We start from the raw sequence: 11,560 nt of genomic DNA, 5'->3' as shown, positions 1-11,560 counted from the left end.
TGTAGTGAATATCAATACATAATGAAAATTTGTGTGAATTGAGACCATGAGGATAACATTTGTAAGATGAAAAACAGGCGTCCAACTTTTTAGAAAGGTTGTTAAGCTCCATTTATTGTTTCAAGAGACAACAAGAAAAACAATTGGATTACCGAATCATTCAACAATGACCACAATCATGTCATTCCCATACACCCAAACCTAAAAGTGTGAATTATATGAGGTGTCATAAGAAGATGAGTGTTGCAACAAAAACTCTAAAGAAAAAAAAATTGAGGAAGAAGGATTACCCGTAGAAAAGATGTTTATTATTTTAAATATAGTGATTCATCGTTCTTTAACGAAGATTTTGGAACCATATGAGGAATGTTCCAAAGAAAAATTTAGTCACCGGAGATGTTGAAGTTGCTTTTAATTATTGTTTTTTTATCAACAATTGGATTACCGAATCATTCAACAATGACCACAATCATGTCATTCCCATACACCCAAACCTAAAAGTGTGAATTATATGAGGTGTCATAAGAAGATGAGTGTTGCAACAAAAACTCTAAAGAAAAAAAAATTGAGGAAGAAGGATTACCCGTAGAAAAGATGTTTATTATTTTAAATATAGTGATTCATCGTTCTTTAACGAAGATTTTGGAACCATATGAGGAATGTTCCAAAGAAAAATTTAGTCACCGGAGATGTTGAAGTTGCTTTTAATTATTGTTTTTTTATCAACAATTTATATATATGTATTTAAAATAATGAAGCACTTGGGGTGTTCCAACCCTTATACAAAAAATATATACATAATTTTTTAAAACAAAACTCACCACAACAGTGTACCAATCAAACGAAGGGAGTGTGACACCAAATGACAAATACAATTAACAAATACAAGCAAAGATCAATAACCTAACATTTAGTCTAGTTACTATCCTAGTTAAGTGTTTAGATGTATAATAACTATTGTTATCTAGCAGCATTCTCAATACTTGATCCATCATCCTTTGACACGCATAATCAATAGAGGCTGTCAGTATGTAGGTTACCAAAGCAACGCCTATTGTTCTAAGTACTTGATCCTAGATTGAATTAAATCTTCCTCATGCTCTATCCTTTCCTTTTTGTCATGTTATGGCAAAGAATAGTAAAATGAAGAAAAGACAACGTATGCATTCCAACTATTGTGATTAATCCTTAGTCAACTACCAAGTATACAACTTCAAAGTTCAGTTTATGATAAATATTGTGCCACATATTGCTGGTACTACTCATTCTCTCTATGCATATCCAATAACATTTCCCATTAACCTAAACATGACTATAAAATAAGTTGAAAATCCATTTTTTTATGCATTCCAATGTGATGAAGAGTCTTTAATTGTGAACTTATTTTTCTTGGGTGACTACTAGATCAAGATAGCTTACCAAAATTTAGGATATATTATAACTTTTCATACCATATATAAGACCAATAAGTACAACATGTTGTTTATTGGATTGAATAATCATTACTAATAATTTTTATTTAGTTGTGCCTTATTGCATGACGAGTCAGAAAGTTCTTTTACATGGTTGTTTAATACTTCGTTAGAGACAATGAGCGGAAGAAAAAAAATGTATATATCATAATAGATCAAGATTTAGCCATAGGAGTTGTTAATGCAAAAGTGTTTCCAAAAAATATCATTGTTTTTGCCAGTGGCACGTTATAAAAAAGTTTCTTGAGAAGTTATATATATCATAAAAGGTCTATTTTCAAGTGTGGCCTAGAAAGATATATTCAAAACTCACCTAGTATTCAAATAATTGAAGAAGAATTATTGAGTATAATTTGGAAGGAAATTAGTGGTTTTAGCGGCTATACAACATAAAAGAATCATTGGTATATATTGTGTCTAATTATTATGATGTTCGAAAAATGATTATTATTGATATAAATTTGAAGTCCAAAATTAATAAATGTGACTATTAGCTTTATGAGTTTATGAGAATATTGTGGAGACACATATTGATGATTTTTCGAGCAGAAAGGATTGTTGAAATTCCTAATTATTTTGTTTTGTAGTGTTGGACTAAGAATGCTAAGAAAGTATTGAAGACATTTACATTAAAGATAGTTCATCCACCACACCTACAATTTTAAGAAGAATGCATGCACAACAACAAATAAACATGTTAGTTAATATTACTAAAGCTAAAGGATAAAAGGAGATATATAAGGTCATTGTTCTAAAATTATATCGATTAAATATGGCAGTGACAAAGGAATGAGGATTATATCTGCATCTTTTCTCCTCTTTCATTTATGTTGCCTTCCTTAGTTTTTAGCATGTATTTATTAATGAACTATTAATTTAAAATTAAAAAAGAAATAATTAAACTAAGAATAAGTTATTCCAATTACTTTTGAAATAAATGGATCGAATTATATATATATATATATATATATATATATATATATATATATATATTAACTTTTTAAAATTATCAAAAAAATTTAACAATAAAATTTATCGACGGAAATATTTCTTAATAAGAAAACTTTTAATTTATCTACAAATTTTATTGATAAATTTTATTAATAAATCTATTATTAATAGAAATATTCATGAATAATAAAAAAATTTAAAGTTGTCAATAAAATTAGTTTTACTAATATTATTTTTTTCGCTAATATATTTTCATTGAGAATTATAAAATTTCTTCTATCTTCGACATAGGTCAACTCCTTTTGACCTTCGATCCATTTAGACTTTCAGTACGAGTTGGTCCGTCTCGACTTTTGACACAAGTTAATCCATCTCAAACTTTAACATAGAACAACTTGACACGAACTTCGACCTAGGTCAGTCTGTCCCGACTTTGGGTCCAGGTCGATCCTTCTCGACCTTCAGCCTAGACCAACATGTTTTGACCTTCGGCCAGAATCGACCTGCCTCAACCTTCGACTCGAACCAACTCGTCTCAACCTTCTGTTCAACCGGCTAATTTCAACCTTCAGTCAAGGGCTCGACTCGTCTCGACCTTCACCCCTCATGACCTTCACCCCTTCTCGAACTCTGGCCTGGACCATACCGTCCAAACTTTGGCTTAGACTAACTCGTCCTAAGACCAGCCTGTTTTGACCTTCGGCCATAACCGACCTGCCTCGACCTTCCACTCGAACCAGTCTGTCTCGATCTTTCGTTCAACCAGCTAATTTTGACTTTTGATTAGGGGCTCGACCAGTCTCAACCTTCAGCTTGGGTCGACCCCTCATGACCTTCACCCCCTCTCAAACTCTGGCCAGGACCGGACCATCCAAACTTTGGCTTGGGTCGGCTCGTCTTGACCTTTGTCTCGTATCAGCCCATCCGACCTTGGTCCTAACTCTAACTCACTTAAGAGGAGTTTTAGAGTCTAAAAAACATTGTTGTCACGTTAAAATTGGATTAAAAAACTATATTCTTTCACTTTTAAAATTGGAGGATAAAAGTGTATCAAAATTTTAGACAAAAACAAATTCTAATAACGTGTTAAAGATAAAATTAAAAATTTATTTAACTCTATTTTAAATTAACATATATCAAAAGTATGTTATCAATATCTATTAATTTAAAATATTTAACCCACCTTACAAATATAATAACTCTTGGATTTGTTCTTTGTCATTATCTGCCATAAATAATTCAAAATATGGAAAACGAAAACTTGTCTTTTTATACTAGAAATATGAAGAAAAAAAATGTTACAGTGTGATAATAACAGCCCATTTTATGTGTACGTTTAATAAGACTAGTTGAAACGTCAAAAGAGTATTTTGAAAGGTATAGGCTTTGGGAGTCAATCTGTCAAAGTCAAATTGTAGCCTCCCATGAATAACCAAATTCTGACATAGGGATGGCAATGGGGGACGGACACGGGTTTTGTTATCTCATACTCATCTTTTTCGTAAAAAAATATTATACTCATCTCCATACCCAAACTTGACGGGTATCAAACTTTTGTCTCATCCTCATCCCCATCAGGTAACGGGTACACCCATACCCATTTTCTTACTACTTCAATAATAATTTAATTAATTTTATAAAATAATAAAAAATTACGGTAAAGAAACATAATATTATCAAATATTCAATATTAGAAGAATGAATTTTTCTTCTATATCAAATACTTTAAAATAAATTATAATTGTTTACATTTTAGATTATAATAAAATTTAATGAGAATCAAAACAATTATTAAATTTGCAAATATTAATGAAACATAATTGATAAAATTTAAAAATATTTTTTAAAACACATAAAAGAAAAACAAATATTCAAATTAAAATATATTTTAAATGTTTGTTTACTTCAATCTTTTAAATTCTAATGAATCTTTTTTATACACTAATAAAAGTTTTAATACATCATTTGATCAAAATGATACAAAGAACAAATACTAATCATAATAAAATTTTAAAATAAATTATAATTGTTTACATTTTAGATTATAATACCAAATAAAATTTCATGAGAACCAACACATTTATTAAATTTACAATCATTAATGAAACCTAGTTGATAAAATTTAAAAATATTTTAAAAAATATAAAAGGAAAACAAATATTCAAATTAAAATATATTTTAAATGTTTGTTTACTTCAATATTTTAAATTCTAATGAATCTCTTTTTTATACACTAATAAAAGTTATAATATATCATTTGATCAAAATGATACAAAGAACAAATAATAATCATAATAAAAGTTTAAAATAAATTATAATTGTTTACATTTTAGATTATAATAAAATTTCATGAGAACCAAAACGATTATTAAATTAAATAGTTGATAAAATTTAAAAATATTTTTTAAAACACATAAAAGGAAAACAAATATTCAAATTAAAATATATTTTAAATGTTTGTTTACTTCTATCTTTTAAATTCTAATGAATCTCTTTTTTATACACTAATAAAAGTTATAATACATCATTTGATCAAAATGATACAAAGAACAAATATTAATCATAATAAAAGTTTAAAATAAATTATAATTGTTTACATTTTAGATTATAATACCGAATAAAATTTCATAAGAACCAACACATTTATTAAATTTACAATCATTAATGAAACCTAGTTGATAAAATTAAAAAATATTTTTAAAAAAACATAAAAGGAAAACAAATATTCAAATTAAAATATACTTTAAATGTTTGTTTACTTCAATCTTTTAAATTCTAATGAATCTCTTTTTTATGCACTAATAAAAGTTATAATACATCATTTGATCAAAATGATACAAAGAACAAATAATAAACATAATAAAAGTTTAAAATAAATTATAATTGTTTACATTTTAGATTATAATACCGAATAAAATTTCATGAGAACCAACACATTTATTAAATTTACAAACATTAATGAAACCTACTTGATAAAATTTAAAAATATTTTTTTAAAATATAAAAAGAAAATAAATATTCAAATTAAAATATATTTTAAATGTTTGTTTACTTCAATCTTTTAAATTCTAATGAATCTATTTTTTATACACTAATAAAAGTTATAATACATTACTTAATCAAAATGATACAAAGAACAAATAATAATCATAATAATAAATTTTTAACATAGATCTTGTATCTTTTGAACTTCAATTATGTTGGATGGTGATAAAAAAATATTCATGACAATTACATTAAATTTTTATATTGTAGTAAATAAAAGTTACTTATACAATTATAGTGAAAAAATTACAGTATGATTGATAATGAGTTAGAAAATAAAAAATAATTAGATAAAATATATCAAAATAGTATTGTACATAATGAAAATAAACAACAAATAAAAATATTAAAAAATTTACAAATGTTTACAAACAATTTGAGAGACTATTGAAAAAAATCGCACAAAGGAAAACAAATGTATAATTAAGGGTATGATAAGTTGAAAAATATCTTAGAGATCTAAGAAAACTTTTCAAATATCAACATATATACTCAATGATTGAGAAATAACAAAAATTGTTTTAGTAAAACAAAAGAGTTCTTCAAATGAAACAAAAACTAATAATAATAAGTAAATGATTTTTTTTTATATTACTTAGTAAACGAAATGTTTGTGCTATTAAATACTTAAATCGAGAGTATTAAACATTGTGAAAGGAAAATATATAATAAATAAAATATTAAAAAATAATATAAATATTCAAATGTGAAACATAAAAAAATTTTAATTGACATACATCTTTTTAACCTAATTACATAAAGGTTATGATAAGATAAAAAATATAATTGAGATGCGAATGAGTTTCATGACAAACCAAATAATTAAAAGAAATAAAAAATTATATATATATATATATATATATGGTTATTTAATTAATTGTGAATATTTTAATAATTTAAACGGGGACGGGTATTATGGCGGGGATATGTACATCACCATACACATCCTCATACCCAATTAAAAAAGTCGAGGATTCCCCATACCCATACCCATACCCATACCCAGTCAATGCGGAGATTTCCCGTCAAAACGAGGACGAGTTCGGACAATACCCGAGACGGGTTTATTTGCCATCTCTACATGCAGAAAAGTAAAACTCACTTAAATAAAACAAAGAATATATATCTAATAAACAAAAAGAAAACTTATAATTGTTAAGTAAAAAAATGTGAATTAAATTTATGATAAAATATCTACAAACATATATAAATAATAATAATAATAATAATAATAATAATAATAATAATGAAATTATTTATATTTATTCTGATAAAAATATTATCAACTACCAATTTTTTACTTTTCCTTCTAGAAATAAAATTCTACTTTCTTTTATCTGATTTTAAAGTTAAACATTTGACAAACCTTAAAAAAAGTTGAACACTTTAAATTCGGTCCAAAACTCATTGATTTTTTTTTAACTAACTAATTAATTTATTCTTTTAAATTTTCATTTATTATCACTGTGATTTTTGAGTGTGGTTTTCACTAATCCTGGGAAAGTATTTACATGCAGTTTTAAAATTCAAGTATTTACCAGTGGTTTTTTAATTCTCGTTACTTATCAATGGTTCTGAAACTTATCTACTGACAGTTTTAAAACATCTGATACTTTGCGTGAGTTTCAGTGGCGAAACTTGAACAAAAATTTTAGGAGGTCAAATTATAATTATTATATATAAATTATTTTTTTTAATTATTTTTGCAGAAATTTTTTAAATCACTTTCTTTATTCAAAACAAGCACTTATGACAATAGAATACAAAATAATATGACAACAATATATACGAAAGAGTAACATATTAAAAAAATAATATATTAAAAAAAATAAATACAAGTTATCTTTACTCAGGGTGCTCCTTTACGTTCTTTTAATGACTTCAAATCTTCAATAATTGAATCAGAACTGAAACTAGTTGCAATATCTCTTTCCATGAAAATCAACTCAATTACCTATAATAATGAAAACATTTGAGCTACGTCGTCCGCTTGGTTTTTTACTAAAAAGATAACACGACAATATGCAACATCTTTTAATGGCGAATACTCTAACCATGAAGGAAAAATAAGCTAAACCACGTATACTGAAATCTTCTTGGATGATCATCTTTACCAGACAACAAATAATTTTCTAGATGCATTTGATATTAACCCCATCTTAGATAAGCCCTTCGTACCTTATCAATTTGATTTGGTGGGTATTGCCAAATTTGAATACGCTTCCCCATATCTCGTTCTAAAGCGTTTTCAAATTCATTATATGCAACTTTAGGAACCTTAGAGAGTTGTTTTCCATTTTCTTCAATTTTTGGATTCTCATGAAGTTTCTCAATTTTAGATGACATAAATGCATTTTTTTCATCTTCATCACAAGCATTCCTCTTGAAAAAATAATTAATTCTTTTATTCTTTACCATAATTTTTCTAATACAAATTTGTCACCTCTCACCTATTTACAAAATGATAATTATGAATACCCCAAATTAAATCTTAAAAACAATACTCGATATTTTAAGAAAACTAATAACTTTTAAATGATTACTTTGACATTCTACTTCATTCCTCTAATTGCGTGGTGACAACATAAAGTAGTTGAAGTAATGAGAACAAAAGTATGTTGTCTCACGGTGTAAATAAGCTGCACTAAAAGAACCTTCAACTCTAGCCTTATTTTTTATTGATCATTTTGAATCACCCATGAATCTATACACATAAATAAATTCATTATTACAAAAAAGATGTGACATAATTAATTATAAATATTAATAGGAAGGTCATCCAATACCTTTCAAATGGATACATCCATCTATATTGCACTGGTCCACCCAACAATACTTCATGGGGGAGATGAATACAGAGATGTTCCATGGAATCAAAGAATCCAGGAGGAAATATTCCCTCTAATTTGCAAAGAATAATTGGAATCTTTTCCTCCATTCTTCTTAGGGATTCCTCTTTTAATGTTGTAGAGCACAAATCTTTGAAAAAAATGACTAATTTCAGTAAGAGGGTTTAACACATGAATGGGAAAAACACTAAATGCAATAGGAAGTAATGTCTCTATGAATACATGGCAATCATGACTTTTCATCCCATGAATTCTCCCATTTTCAACATCAGCACATCTAGCCAAGTTGGAACTATAACCATCCAGCATCATAAGTTTCTTTATCCACTGACAAACTGACTTAGCTTCTTTTGTGGTTAAAGTGTAATTCGCTTTAGGCTTTAATATTTTCCCATTATCTTGAACCTTCAACTCCAAGTCTTTTCGCTTGCAATACAATCCTAAATCCCTTATTGCCTTCTCGTTGTCTTTTGTCTTTCCCGTCACATTCATAACAATATTAAATATGTTCTCAAATAAATTTTTCTCTATGTGCATTACATCAAGATTATGCCTTAAATATTTATCTTTCCAATATGGAAGATCCTAAAAAATGCTTCTTTTTGTCCAATTATGCCACTCTCCAATCCATCTATCCTTGTAACACCACTTTCCATGACTTTTGGAAAATATTTCACTCTTCTCCAAACTTGTAATGGTGTCAACCTAGGAGGTAGCCCATTTGTTTCAGCTTGGCCTTTTCGAAAGGCTTTAATATTTCTCCTGAAGTGATGGTCATTAGGTAAGAACCTACGATGTGAGTCAAACCAACAACTTTTGCGTCCATAATTTAACATGAATGACTTATTGTGCTCCATGCAAAATGGACAAGCTAATATACCATGTGTACCCCAACCAGATAACATCCCATAAACAGGGAAATCATTAATAGTCCACATTAAACATGCCCTCATCATAAAATTTTGTTTTCTTGAAACATCATACGTCAAGATACCAACCCACAACTTCTTCAAATTATCAATTAAGGGCTCTAAGTAAACATCAATAGAGGCCTTTGGACTGGATGGCCCTGGTATAAGACAAGTCAAAATATATAAGGTTTTGACATGCACATTTCAGAAGGAAGATTGTATAAAGTAACAATCACGGGCTAAAAAGAATATGGTGTAGATGAAGCCTGAATGTACGGGTTAAATCCATCTGAACATAGACCAAGTCGCACATTGCGTGGATCAGAGGCAAATGTTGGATGTTTACGATCAAAGTGCTTCCATGCTTCACCATCAAATAAGTGGCGTAACATTCCTTAGCTTTGGTTTTCATGATGCCAAGTCATATGTGGTGCGGTTTGCATAGAAGCAAACATTCTTTGCGATCTTGGAATTATAGGCAAATAGAACATTGACTTAACTGCAATTGGTTTTTTGCGCCTTGATCCCTGATGAATTGGGTGATATCTTGGTTTGTGACAAAATTTACATTCAAGCAATGTTGCATCTTTTTTTCCACTATCGTTATCATAAAAGAGCATACAACCACTCACACAACAATCAATCTTCTTAGCCTCCAATCCCAATTTTGAAACTAACTTCTTAGCATCATAATAACTTTTTTGGCAAACTCATATTTGGTGGTGTGAGATCTAACAAAAGTTTGGTGAAAGCATCTAAACATTGGTTGGGAATATTCCAATTAGACTTATAAGACATAAGTCTAACATATACTGATAATTTAGAGTGTGTCGCTCTTTCAAATAAAGGTTGATTTGCCTCCGTCAACAAATTATAAAACCTTTGGGTGGTTTCATTAGGACACTCTTCTAAGTTAGTGTCGTTGGGTTGTTGGGCTGATTCAAATTGACACAAAGCGTTACTCACCATCTCTTCCATGTCACATAATTGCTCCATTTCAACATTACGTACACCAGCTCTAAGTACAAAATCATCGTCTTCATGTAAATCAACATGTAGCATATCTTCACCGTGTAATGTCCAAATCCAGTAATTTGGTATGACCCCTTTTTTATAAAGATGAACTTTGACAAGCTCATCTGTCAAAATCCTTGTACAATCACACTTAATACAAGAGCATCTAATCCCACCTTCAAGCTCAAAATATTTAGACTGTCTTGCTGTTCATACAAACTCTTCAACGCCTATCACAAAAGACTCATTCAATCCTCTTCTTCCACTATAACAATGATCATACATCCAGGAACGATTGAAAGGAGCTTCGCCTTTGTTCTATAAAACAAGAAATGCCTTAAATTAGAATGTAAAAGGGATAATTGAAATTTTGTGAGACACGTGTCTCCTCGTATTGGTTAAAATCATGTCATTGTGGGGATATATCTCACTTATTAAGTAAGATATCCTAAGTTTAGCATAAGGCTCTAGTTAATATAAGATATCACTTTCTTAGGCTGTCGAAGTGAAATTTCAACCCGGTAATGATTGTGATATATGATAGGATTTTTTTCATCTAAATGTTTGAAGCAGAATTCACAGCAACAAGATGCTCTCCTACAGGTGTTGGTCATTCTGGTTTTTAGACATTATTTGTTAATAATTTTGAGGTAACCTATGTCTGGAAGCAAATAATGAAGATTGTCTAGCTTATGTTAAAAAATGATTTTGTTTTGGATGCCAGAGGTTCATACTGTCTACGCCATCTAAGAAAACATGTTGGCCATTATGATTTGAAGTTCACAAAGTTACTTTTGTGAATCATTATAAGGAGCAGAACAACTCATCTATGCTATGCTGCACCATCAGTGCAAAATTCAAGTCCTAACCTGTGAGTTTTTTAGCCTATAATAAAGGGATGTAGTTATCATCTAACCAATTAACATAATCATTTGAGTTTAATAAATTTTATTCAGAATGTTCTTATTCGGCCAAAATATGACTATCCAGCTGAAAGCATAATAAATAAAAGGAAAAAGAAAAGAAAAAGAAGAGGAAAAAAAATAAATAAAGGGAAAGATAAATGTCAACGGTTGCTCAATGGAGCTTTGAATTGAAAGTTCTTAATCACAATTCCCAACAATCTATTGTGTGTGTCCTTTATCAAATTTTGTGCACATTGCAGCCTTTGATGAGCAACTCTTTACAAATGCACTTCAACATAATGCAATAATTTTTTGTGTTTTCAATAAACCATTGAGTTATCAACTTAACCTAAAACTATCAAAATTTTCATTTTATAATTTCCCAAAGTATGTTGTGCATATTATGGCATCCT

This window comes from Vigna unguiculata, chromosome 10, assembly GCF_037176805.1.
Source record: "Vigna unguiculata cultivar grain cowpea cultivar isolate G323 ecotype 2 chromosome 10, ASM3717680v1, whole genome shotgun sequence".
Taxonomy (NCBI): Eukaryota; Viridiplantae; Streptophyta; class Magnoliopsida; order Fabales; family Fabaceae; genus Vigna; species Vigna unguiculata.
This window is presented reverse-complemented; position numbering follows the sequence as displayed.